Below are 13,339 nucleotides of genomic sequence, written 5' to 3'. Positions count from 1 at the left end.
AAACTGGAATTCTAGAATACTGTATATAGTGAATAGGGTCCATTTTTAAATGCAGCCCTAGATCCAATAATAATTAGTGCTCAAAAATATGTTGAAGAGATGGAAATTGTGTAAAGCAAACCGGTCATTTCTGACATTGCTATCAGTATCATACCAGTTGCAACGGACTGAATACTTATGTCCTGCCTAAATTCGTGTGTTTAAATCCTAACCTGGAGGTAATGATATTAAGAGATGGGGCCTTTAGGAGGTGATTAGGTCATGAGGGTGGAGTGCTCATGAAGGGATTAGTGTCCTTTTAAGAGAAACCCCAGAGAGTAAGCTGGATTTTCCACCATGAGGACATAGGTCAGAAGGTGCCATCTACGAACCAAGAAGTGAGCCCCCACCAGACACCAAATCTGCTTCACCTTAATCTTGGACTTCTTAGCCTCGAGAATTGTGAGAAATAAATTTCTGAAGCCACCCAGTGTATGGTATTTTGTTATAGCGGACCAAACAAATTTAGACACCAGTCATGTCTTTCTGACAAATGAAAGGAACATGCTGGGCAATCGTGGGATATCAGGTTAGTCATATTTCTAAAATACTATCGTCATCATTTTCTCCCCCTCTCAGGAATCTTGAGTGCCTCCCTATTACCCGTTGGTGCTGAAGGAACTCTCTGCTCAGCCTCTGCTTAATGTACAGGGGATTGAATTCAGCATGACCTTATAATTCCTTGAACCACACCATTCAGTCTGGACCTGTGTGAACTGGCCCTGTTTAATGGATACCCCAGTGCTGTCTCATTGCAATAATGATCAATCCCAAGGGAGGTTTTTAAATTCCCTCTGTCATCAAAGAGGACTTTTCAGAATCCTACCGTGCCCTTACACGCACATTCAGGGAGAGTTGCCAAGCTTGCTCCAGAGTAATGCAGCTCTCCTTGCCTGGCAAGCTAATAAATTCAGCCTCCATGTAAATTATATTCTGATCTTCTGTTATTCGGCTGGTTTTCAAAATTCTCTAACACTTAACTTTACCTGACTAACCTGACATCCTAGTTTTGCCCAACCAGTGCCTTCCATTTCCTTTGAGACAGATGACAGTTGGTGGCTTACTCTTTCTTGATGTCCTCTTGGCTCGGCGCAAGGTCTTGTGGGTATGAAGATGGGGACAGAAGGCCTGGCCTCAAGGGGCTCATGGCACACAACGAGACAGACATGTAAACAGACAATAAAGAGCACCTGTGAACTCTGCTGCCAAAGACCCGCACAAGAAACCCAAGCACTGGCGTCAGCCTGGCTTACTGCAACTTCCATGGTTTGGTGCTCAAGGAGGTGCCCCCACTCTGTCCACCATTACAAGGCCCATTTCATTCCATTCTTCTCCATGGAGCCCTCCTGAACTCTTCCAGCCCAAAGGGCTTTCTCCCCCTTCTTACCTCCTAATATGTTTATGCCGCAATTCTTCACACTTAATTCTGACCTTATTGTTTCTTACCTCCCTAGCTTGCCAGGGGTTTGGGTCAAGCCCTAGACTTCTTCTTCTTATCATTGTTTGCTCTCCCCCATCTCTCTCCAGCACCAAATGGAGTACACCTAAATACTTGCTGAGAATCGCTTGAACTTCCGTCTCCCAGGTTCAAGCGATTGGCCATCCTCAAGCCCAAGGTTGACCATGGATGTACTTTTGGTTTACAGAACATTATGGAAATATTACTACTTCCTTGAGATTCCCTAACATCTGCTCTCCAATTTTCATCACTGCTTAATGAGTCAAACACTGGGACTGATGGTATTAGGTTACAGTTAATTCATTTCCCCTCATTGTGTGGAAATGTCTCCTCCAACATGTGGCGGGAGCTGCCATTTCTGACAGGAAGGTCTGTGATTGCAGGGACCATGTTTTAGAGGGTGTTTTATGGTGAGGCCATTGTTGGTGCTGTTTGCTTTCCCCATCATCTGTCTTGATTTTAGGTACATGTTATTGCTGTAAAAATTCACCATGGTAAAAAAGGTTTAGATGTTTTCTTCATGTTCTGGTTTTATCTCAGCATTTCCTAAAGGTAGCTCATTAGCAAAATATCCTATGTACCTTGGAATACATCATTTGGGAGTCAGTGTTCTCAGAAAGAGAAGGGACAGATCAAATTTTCGAAGGATTAAACTGACGGATTAGACTCAGAAGGCTAGAGATTAGGTATGTAGATTGGCTGCTTGAGAAACTATCACAAACCTAGAGACATGTAAGTGAAAAGAGTGCTTCTAGAAACACGAATAGATAATAAGAGCACTTCAGATATGTAGTAGTGAATGTGTATTAATCAATACTACCAATATTTCCATATTTTTGACAACTTCTACCCCTGAATCAATTAGAAAAGTGAAAAACAAATGCAGGGCTGAAAAGCCATGGTCAAACTGATTTGGCGCCTGCTTTAGAGCAATTGTCACGTTGTGTTGTTCTTTATTTGTTGTGTGTTGTCTTCTAAGGAGCTCACAGTGCCTGGGGACAGGGCTTCTGTCTTTCCGTGTCTGTGTCTGCAAAGACCTCAGCATGGCAGCTGGACCAAAGCGACCATCCCTCGTTAAGAGAAAGGGCCAAGATGACGCTCTCCTGCTCCTCCTAAGCATTCTTGTGAATAAAGGGGAATATCTGTTAAGTCAAATTTGTTACATATCTAAATATGTCTAGCTCTTTCCTATAATGCATCACACTGCTTAATCTGAAGATGCCAAACAAATAATTTTCCAGCCATGTATATTTAGTTCCTTATGCTCTTTGTCTGTTAATGACAAACGCAAAACCATGCAGAAAACAACATAAGGATTTATGCAAAATAGTGTCCATTTCGGTGTTATTCATACTACCAAAAAATTAGAAAGGACCTTCCTTATTTCCAATAATAAAAATAATAAATTATAAGGCCATCCATATGATGGAAAATATTAGACATCATTGTATTGAAGAATGCCTGGGAACAATGAAATGTTCCTCCATCAGCAAATTAAAACAAAGCTAAGTGCGGTGGCAAGTACTTATAATTCCAGCTCCTTGGAGGCCGAGGAAGGAGGCTTGGGAGTTCAAGTCCAGTCTGGGCAACATGGCAAGACTTCATCTCTAAAAATAAAACAAAATAAAAGACATAAAATGAAATAGACGAAAATAAATAATAATATTTAATAGAATTCTAATTTATAAAAATATATATAAATAATATTAGTGATTATGACCAACATTTGGGTTTTATTTTCATTCCTTAATTCTTAGTGATTTTAGCTGGCTTTGCATTTTATTTAATTTTATTATTGCTATTTCAATTTCATTTCCCTTGGCTTTTTTTTTTTCTTTTTTGTTTTTGTTGTTTTTGGTGGGGTTTCTTGTTTATTTGTTTGATTTACTTATTTCTATTTGCCCAATATAATCTTCCATTCTTTTATTTTTAGAACTTCAGGTATAGATTTTAAGCAGGCTTTTTTTTTTCTTTTTGGTAGAGCTAGGGTCTTACTATGTTGGCCAGTCTGGTCTCAAACTCCTGGCTTCAAGAGATTCTCCCACCTTGGCCTCCCAAAGTCCTTGGATTACAGGCATAAGCCACTCCCCTGGCCTTTAAATAGTTTTTAATGTCTATTGCAAGTAACATAATATCCACTTTTTTCTTTGTCAAATCTGAGACTGACTTTTATGTGTGAATGAAATCTACTTGCATTTATTTTGATTACTTAAATATTATTTTGCAGTTTTCATTCACATTATTTTTCTTTTGTTTGTTTTTGATACTCTTTGCCTTCTGTTGAATTCATAAAGCTTTTTATATTTTGCTCTTTTCTCTTTTCTTTTCTTTTTTTTTTTATTTTGAGACGGAGTCTTGTTCTGTCACCTAAGCTGGAGTGCAATGGCATAGTCTCGGCTCACTGCAACCTCCACTTCCCAGGTTCAAGTGATTCTCCCACCTCAGCCTCCCAAGTTGCTGGGACTACAGGCATGCACCACCATACCTGGTTACTTTTTTTGTATTTTTATTAGAGACGTGGTTTCATTATGTTGGCAAGACTGGTCTCAAATTTCTGACCTTGTGATTTGCCTGCCTCTGCCTCCCAAAGTGCTGGGATTACAGGTGTGAGCCACCGGGCCCAGCTCCTCTTTTTTCTTTTCAATTTGGGAATCATACATTGTATTTATGTTTTTGGTTATCAGCTAAAATTTGGAAAATATATGCTGAAGTTTATGTTTTGCTAGCAAGGCCTGCAATTAATGTCTCTATCCTCCCTCTAAGCACATTCAAAAATAAGCATGCTTTCATTTTCCCCAACTTTCATCCTCTCATCTTTTTTTGTAATTTCATCTAGTGTTTTGCATTTGCTTTATTTTATAACAAAACATAAATAGTAATAATTGATACACAGTTTTTACTATCTGTGTTTTTTTTTAAATTTCCAACATGATTTCAATGTTTTGTGCTCACCATTGTTTCTTACATGTCACTTCTTCCTTTTTGTTTTTTCAAATAAAATACATAAATCCACTTATGGTGCCTCAAGAAGGGTCTCTAGGTTGTTAATTTTGTTAATATTTGCATGTCTAAAAGCTCTTTACTTTGTTCTCATTCTTTTAAAGGTTAATTTGAAAATTTTAAATATGTGAAAGATAACAAAGCACAAAAATAAAACTGAGTTTGAGTTAACATTTTTCAATTCTTGCATCATATAATTTTGTTTTTTTTTTTTATTTTCTTGAGATGGCCTTTCACTCTTGTTGCCCAGGCTGGAGTGAAATGGCGCAATCTTGGCTCACTGCAACCTCCACTCCCAGGTTCAAGCAATTCTCCCGCCACCGCCTCCTGAGTAGCTGGGATTACAGGTGTGCGCCACCATGCCCAGCTAATTTTTTGTGTTTTTAGCAGAGACGGGGTTTCTCCAGGTTGGTCAGGCTGATCTTGAACTCCCAACCTCAGATGATCCGCCCACTTCAGTCTTCCAAAGTGCTGGGATTACAGGCATGAGCCACCGCGCCCAGCCACATCATATATTTTTTTTAAAGTCTGTATAAATTGAATTGAAATCTCACTTTCCTATACCTCCTCTTTGCAACGCACACATTGCCCCTTTTCCCTCCCTAGGGATAACCACCATCTTGAAGTAAGTTTGTATCATTCTCATGCACATTTTTTGTACACTTAATACATGGGCATGTCCCCTTAAGCAGTGTATGTGTAGCACTGTTTTGTGTCATAACATATCTATTGTAGTTGCATTTTTTTTCCACTCATCATGAGTCTTTGAAATGCATCTTTGTTGACACATGCAGGTCTAGTTAATTTATTTTACATGCTGTATAATAATATCATGGTGTAAATAAACCACAGTTTAATTGTTCATTCAGTCACTTCAGGGCAGCTGGACCGTTGGCACATTTCACTATAACATACAATGTGGCAATGAATTTTGTTGTTAACATTTGTTACCTTGGACACATAGGTGAGAATTTCTCTAGGGTAGCAACAGAAACAAATGTGTTGTGTTGTAATGTGCACATCTTTGGCTACACTAATTAGTGTCAAAAAATGAATTACTTCAGGCTGGGCGCAGTGGCTCAAGCCTATAATCCCAGCACTTTGGGAGGCTGAAGCGGGCAGATCACCTGAGGTTGGGAGTTTGAGACCAGCCTGATCAACATGGAGAAAACCCATCTCTGCTAAAAATACAGAATTAACCAGGCCTAGAAGTACCTGTCTGTAATCCCAGCTACCTGGGAGGCTGAGGCAGGAGAATCTCTTGAGCCCCAGAGGCGGAGGTTGTGGTGAGCCAGGAAGCAAACTCCGTCTCAAAAAAAATAAATTGCTTCAAGTTATAGTGCTACCTGCACTGTATAAACGTTACCCTTTCCTAACACGTAAAGTTATCAGATTATTTAATTCTTTCCAATCTGATGGGCGAGATATTGTATCCAATTGTTTTCTAGAGATGGGGTCTGTCTATTTTGCCCAGTCTGGACTTGAACACCTAGACTCAGGTACTCAAGTGATCCTCCCACCTCAGCCTGCAAATAGATGGGATTATAGGCTCTCGCCAGCACACTGAGCTCTAACTGTTGTTTTCTATTGAGTTTTCCTGATTACTAATGGGTCTGAGCCTGTTTTCATATGTTAATTATATTCTTTGTGTCTTTTTCAGTGAATTGCCTCTTAATGGCCTGCCCATTTCTCTCTTTGCTTGTTTAACTTTTATTATTTTTAGGAGTTCTTTATACATTGTAAATACGGTAAACTTACTGGACAGCATTCCTTTGAATATTGCCTTTGTTCCATTCTTTTTATTTTGTTATTCTGGAATCCTTATTAGTTGAATGTTGCGATACAGTATTGCTTTCTCTTGTCCAGGCCCCTTAACTTTCTTCCTTTCTTTAAAGTTTTGTGTACTGGTATGTTTTCTGTGTGATTTATTTAGTTCTATTTTCTAATTTACTAATTTTTCTCGGCCAATCTACCATTTAACTCACTACTTTATTTATCTATTAAGAACACATATATTGATTACAAATTATGTATCAGGTACTGTTCTAAGTGTTAGGGTTTAAACAATAAACAAAGCAGACCAAAAAAACCCAACAACTTCTGCCTTCATGGACATTATATGATATTACATAAAATTCAGTTGAGCTTTAAGTCATATTGACTATATTTTTTACTTGCAAGATTTCTACTTGTTTCTTTAAAAACTATTTTTCAAATAATCGTTTCTTGCCCTTGACTAGAAGGTTCACTTCTTCCTTTTATTTTTCTTTTAACAAATGTTAACATATTGATTTAATTTTCTGTTTAGATTTTTTTCTACTTCTTTGGGTGTATTGTGGTTTGGTTTCTCATCTACTGACTAAGTTTTAGGACAGAGTGTTTCTTGTGTGTTTTGTAATTTTTGACTGTGAGCTCGTCTTTAGCAGAATTCCAGCCTGTACACTGGATTAAAAAGACATCCTGGGTTGGGGATAGGGAGGTGTTAAAAAATTGTCTCTGCTTCAGCCTTGAGACAGTTGCTGGGTTCACACCTGTTTTGGGTTGTTTCTTCATGCTGGACTCTGTTTCATGGTGCATGATGGGAGTTTAGGTCTCAACTAATAGATAGCAGAGCTCAGGGTTCCAGTTTCTTGCAGGTTACTCTATTTCCACCAATTGCGTGGTGTGCGGCTCACTTCCAGGTCCAGCCCCTGGGCCAGTGGCTGATTTCTCTCTTCTGCCAATAGGGATGAGGAAATTCAGTTATGCTCTGCCATGCTCTTTGTCATTGCTCCACAGGGAAGTAAAACTTTTCCTAAGGCGTAGATCCAATCCAGGTCCCTCTGGTGGCTGAGGCATTGAGTGTACTCACTCTGATTCTAGACTGAAAATTTCCTACTTTAAAGTGTAAATATGTATTCTTTAATTAACATAGTCTTCACTTATGCAAATGTTTCTAATAATGGGGCTGAGAGAGGAAAATGCTAAGCTTACTTAGTCTTGCATTTTAACCAAATGCCCAAAAGTTTTCTACAATAATCATTTGGTAGTTTTACACTTAAGAAATCATGAAGAGTCTAATCATGCAGTTAGAAAAAAATGTGAGTTTTGGGGAAGATAATTTAACAATTAACTGGAGATTAGTTGATTGAAAAGAAAATACTGGGGGCCAGAGAAAGAATGAGGGTTTCAGGGGAATAAGTTCTCAGCTACACTTCAAATTTCTACTCACAGGAGTTCCATATAATATGATTTTATACTTATAATTCCAAATCTATATCCCCATCTTTATTGTAGGCTTTTTCTCTGAGTTCCAGGCCTAGGTTTACAAAAGGCCTCCTTCATTTATGTACAAGAGAACTTCCAACAGTTAATTTCAAGTTTTGTGTATTATGATAAAAACAGATTTAATAATCCCACCTTTCTCCTTACTTTCAAATAACTTTTTCTCCTATACTCCTGGAATTTGCTGCATGGGCCAAACAGTTGATCATATCCCAAGTTAGAAAGACAAACCACACCTTTCTCTGCCCCTCACTATGAATATGTCACCCTAAATTTGGACACCAAGTCCTGGTGATGCCATCTCCCAAGTGTTTCCTGATTCCTTCTCTTTTCTTTCTTTTCCATCCCTACATTTACTGAGCTGAAGTAGAAGGTAACCTCTGTCGTCTCTCACCTGTACGGGAGGCACAGCCTCTTCACTGGTCTTCCTCTCTCTATTCTTTCTTGTCTCCACTTTTCCTTTTTCCTGAAGTCAGAGTGGACTTTCTAAAATGTTAACCTGATAGACATTCTTTCCCTGTTCACGTCAGAGACAGAGACTTGATCAGCAAAACTTGGTGTTTCCCTTTCATAGTGTTGAGTTGTTATTTCAGGGAACTATTGCCCCCAGGAGCACATATGCCAGGACCCCGCCTTGCATTTAGGTTGAGCTTGTATTACTTCTTGTCGATGGAGTATGACAGAAGTTTTGTGTGTTTGTGAGTGCGTGTGTCTGTGTCTGCGTGTTTTTGGGGTTGAAGTGGGTAGTTACTGCTATACTTTTCTATATAGGCTTTTTCCCCAACTGCAGAAACTCTAGGAGCTGTGAGAGAAGACAGTGAATTCACGAGGTTTGTGATGTTTGAGTCCCTGAATCCTCTCTTGGAGGAAATCCAACCAACAAGTAACACCCTCATTTAGACTGCACCATGAATAAGAAATATGTTTTGTTATTTTAATCCACTTAAAATTTAGGGATTATTTAGTTCAACAGCTAGCTGAATCTTAATAAATATTTTGATTAGATCATACCATTTCTCTAAAAATAACTCCAAAAGATCACTTAGAGTAACACACAAGACTTCTCATGACCTACTTGTATTACCAAATCTCCAATTACGACCCCTTCCTCCTAACGCTCCTGCCACGTCCCTACAGGTAACTCCACATATGCCTTCTTTTATCCCTACACACCTTTGCGTCATCTGCCTAGAATGGTCTTTCTTCTATATAGTAATTTTATTTTATTTTTTCTAAGACCTAGCTCAGACATTTCCTTTTCTGGAAGGCCTTTTCGCTGCAACTTCTCCATGTATCAAACTTGATAAGATGCTGTTAAGCTTGCTCGTATGACACTTTTCAAACTTAAACATGCGTATGTGTGTGTGTGTGTCTTCATAATCAACGTACAATCTCCTTGAGATTGTCCCTCTCAAATGTCTCAGCACAGGACGACAAGAGGCCCGTTACAGCCCAAGTTTCACTCCAGATGTAATAGTGCTCCAGAACTATTAACTGAATTGAGTTAAATCTATAGTCCTGGAAATAAAGACGATGAGAAAAAGAGAGGATTCGAGAGGCGAAGAGGAAAAATGGTGAGAGCTGACCTAAGGAAGAGTGCCACGGAGAAGGGCTCGCTTCTCTTGTTTGGTAGAGTGAGATCTATAGGACTAATTCATCAATCGTAAGGAGCTTGTCCTTCTAAGTCAGCTGGACAGAACCCATCACCCTAAAGGACAAGGATTCCGATGGTTTAGCTAGAGTTAAGCAGTGTAGGGATGACAAGCTAGGGGGAACAGTAGGTTAAGCCCTGAGACTTAGCTGTTTACTCATAAATCTCTAATAAAATATGCCTTACACTCCCAGTTCACTGCTGACTTACCAAGCATGCAATTACTAAGCAAGGGCATAGGCACAGACTTTGTTTTCATAGTCACACGCTAAAAGGGAGAGACTTCAGCTTAGAAAGTGGTGGTAGTGGTAGAATGAAGCAGTAATAAATGAGTGAGCCCCTCCCACAAAAAGGCATCCTTAATGCTTTCACTAGAGCACTTTGCATTCAGTATAATCTCTGTTTTTTACTGTTGATGAAAGCAGGGAAATGAGGGATATACAACTCTATTGACGATGGTCAATTAATGGTGCATTCAGGCTGACAGCTCAGCAGTGCCTGACCTTCCCTCTAATGTCAGAGAAACGGCCAGGAAATGGACCACCAATTCAACCTGTGGACGGCAATGTGTTCTAGATTTAGTACCTAAATGCTCTAAGTATATTCCCAGGCTGTCAAAATGTTTAGGCAATTGACACAGACTGACGGGCTCCATGGAGATTTTTTTCCCCTGCTAAATAATTAGAAGTAGCATTAACTTTTTCTTTAGGTAGTTAGGGTGCTTTTATTAGTAATAGAAAATGCCACTCAGATTTGCCTAAAATAATGAATTAATGGGTCATAAGACTGGAAGTCTAATAATAGGGAATGGAATTTCAGGTTGATTAACCGTTCAACAATTCCATCAAGGACATAAGTTCTCATGGCCTCTTTATTTTGCTTCCCATAATAATGGCTTCTGTTCAGGGCTGGCAGTAAGCTCTAGCCTTACTGTATAGGACTTAAGGATAGAAAAAAAGAGCCCCTTTCTCAATCCTGAAATAAAATTCTTCCCTTTACTGTAATTGTCGTATTTCTGCTTTGGACCCATAACTGGTGTTAGGAGAAAGCCAAGCCTTGATGGGTATCGTCAGTGCAGATTCCTCAAACAACCTGATGTGATTATCTTGTTTGGCTTTGATTAATCAATATTCATCTCATTTCTGGGGCTGGAATTATTTCTTAAAGAATCATGGCTATCACACAATGGGGGAGGAGAGAGCATCTTGGACGATTGAATATAATGTCTGATATGCAGTTTAAAATCATTCAGTGGGAGACACAGACAGAGACAGAGAAAAGAAAATCAAGCTTAATTGAGTAATTTATTGTTTGGCACCATGGACCATAGACTCAGTAATGCAATAGAGAATATCCAACCTGCTATTCCATTGATAAGGAGACACCACCTTTTGTTCAAGTCTTGGCTGAACACCAATCAGAAAGGATAGAAAAGAATATAATTATTTTTGTTGTATTCTCTTTCTTCCTTCTCCTATTCCTCCTCCCTTTTCTTTGCTTACCTTTGACAGATAGCACCCCTCGCCTTACTCCTAAGACCACCTTTTGGTGTTTTCCTCAAAGAGAAAAAAGTTAAAGGAAGTAAAAAGCAAACTAGTTTTCCTGAGCAGATCACTCGTGTGGAACTACATCCAAATGCTGTTTAGTCACTATGTGCGATGCATCTCTCACCTCTCTTTAAAAAATACATTCCTGCTAGACTCTAAAAGCTTAGGAAAGTGATCGAGGTAAGCCAAAACGTATGTTAGAATAAATAAAACAAGAGAATTAAGGAATTTTAATAAATATGGCATGATTTTACGGAAGTGGTAATGAATGTTTAAAGGTAGAAATCCTGGGTTCAAGATTCTTTGTTGGAAGTTACCTTAAAAAGAAGCCTGGACTAAAGGAAGGCTTTTAAAGGAAAGAGAAAGAATGAATTTGGTGTTTTGGACTAGGTGGTACAAGAGGGCTATTAGCAAGTGGATCTTTTAAAAACCTGGAATGTTATACAAGGTGTGCTGCATAATTTAGTTTACAAAGATGTTCAGATAAGAGTGATTTAAAATATCCTGTGGGAAACTATGATGAAATAGTTTGATGACAGACAAAGAGAGTAAGATGAAGAGATAGCTACAAGTGAAATTTCCAAAAAGGGTCAATTACCATGTCGTTTGAGTGTGAGGAAAATAAAACGGTTGGTTGTGGCTTCTGCATTTTGACTTTAGTTCTGACTAATCTGCAAATCTTCTGTAGACCCTCGTGAGTCTGCTACCTGTGGTAGCTTTCAGCGTTCTCTGGGAAGCAGCATTTGCAACATGTCAGGAAAAGGTGCCATAAATGCTCCTGACAGTGCTCTTGCTTACTGCCTTCAACATCTGCAGCTGGTGGTTGGCATCCTCCATGCCCAGCCCAGAGTCTCCTGTGAAGGACTTCTGAAGATAGTGGAGAGCCTTCAAAGGCCCATCAGGCGAGAAAAAGGCTGTTGCTTGCTTGCCCATGTGGCCAGCTAGCAGATCTCTGGAAACCCTCCTTGCTGCTGCCACTACCTAATAGGTACCTGTTGGGGCAACATAAACCATAGGGACAATCCCACCAATTTATATTGAGGTGCTAAGGAAATAGAGTATCCAACGCATGTCCTCCCCAGATCAAATGACTTCTCTTGTATCCTAATGCAGGTTCAGACAAGGAATTTCTCTCACTGTCTTTTAACTTTAATTTTAAGTTCAAAGGTACATGTGTAGGTTTGTTACATAGGTAAATTTGTGCCATTCATGTTTGTTGTACAGATTATTTCATCACCCAAGTGTTAAGCTTCGTGGTCATTAGTTATTTTTCCTGATCCTCTCTCTCCTTCCACCCTCTGCCATTCTTTAGATCTCAGTGAGTGGAGAAAGGGGAATGCTTATATACTGTTGGTGGGGGTGTAAATTAGTTCAACCATTGTGGAAGACAGTGTGGTGATTGCTCAAAGACCAAAGAAAATGTATGCGTACATACATACATGCACACATATGGTCATGTGATGAGAATGAGCTATGAGGCCAGTTAAGATGGGTACAGGATAGAGTGAAGCAGTGTGAGAGAGTGAGAGTGGGGCTGATGAGGTAGGAACTGGTCAGAATGAAATACCATTCCATCCAGCCATCCCACTACTGGGTATATAACCCAAAGAATATAGAGCATTCTGTTGTAAAGACACACGCACGCATATGTTCATTGCAGGAACTTCTCTTTCCATGAACAGCAGAAGGTAGAATTTAGTTTCCCATCTCTCTGATCTTGTACAAGCTGAGTTGTGGTCTTCATTAAATGCTCCTATTACACAGTCAGCTGGCTCATTGTTTTATTTCATTTTGCCTCTTCTTTAGTTCTTGGCTTACTACATTGGTAACTCATGAAGGCCTTTTTGTTAACAAGAAGTATTTAAGAAAGAGATTTCAAAACGTCCTTTTGACCTGTCCTCTCCCATTTTCTTTCACTGTTATCAGTTTGGTGAGAAACGTTTCCCTTTTCCTGTTCATTTACATTCATATAAAAGTGTAGGTAGAAATACCTGATTTTGCTTCCCAGTTTTCAAATATAACTGTGAGAATTCTTTATAAATTATTCTGCTATATGCTTTTGACTTTTTACAATGTCTCTTAGAGAACCTTCTGCATGCAAATCTTTGGACCTACTTTAATTTTTTAATTGCAGCAAAATAATATTGTATGATATAGTCGCTTTCTGATAAATCATTTTTTCAGTTTTCTTTTTGACAATGAACAATAGTAAAATAAAAATCTTGCCGGTGCAGTGGCTCGTGCCTGTAACCCCAGCACTTTGGGAGGTCAAGGTGGGTGGATCTCCTGAGTTCAGGAGTTCGAGACCAGAATGGACAACATGGCAAAACCTCACGTCTCCAAAAAAACAAAAATTAACTAGGTGTGATGGCACTCGCC

This window comes from Sapajus apella, unplaced genomic scaffold (assembly GCF_009761245.1).
Source record: "Sapajus apella isolate SASKATOON/1434 unplaced genomic scaffold, GSC_monkey_1.0 scaffold12, whole genome shotgun sequence".
In the NCBI taxonomy this organism is placed as follows: domain Eukaryota; kingdom Metazoa; phylum Chordata; class Mammalia; order Primates; family Cebidae; genus Sapajus; species Sapajus apella.
This window is presented reverse-complemented; position numbering follows the sequence as displayed.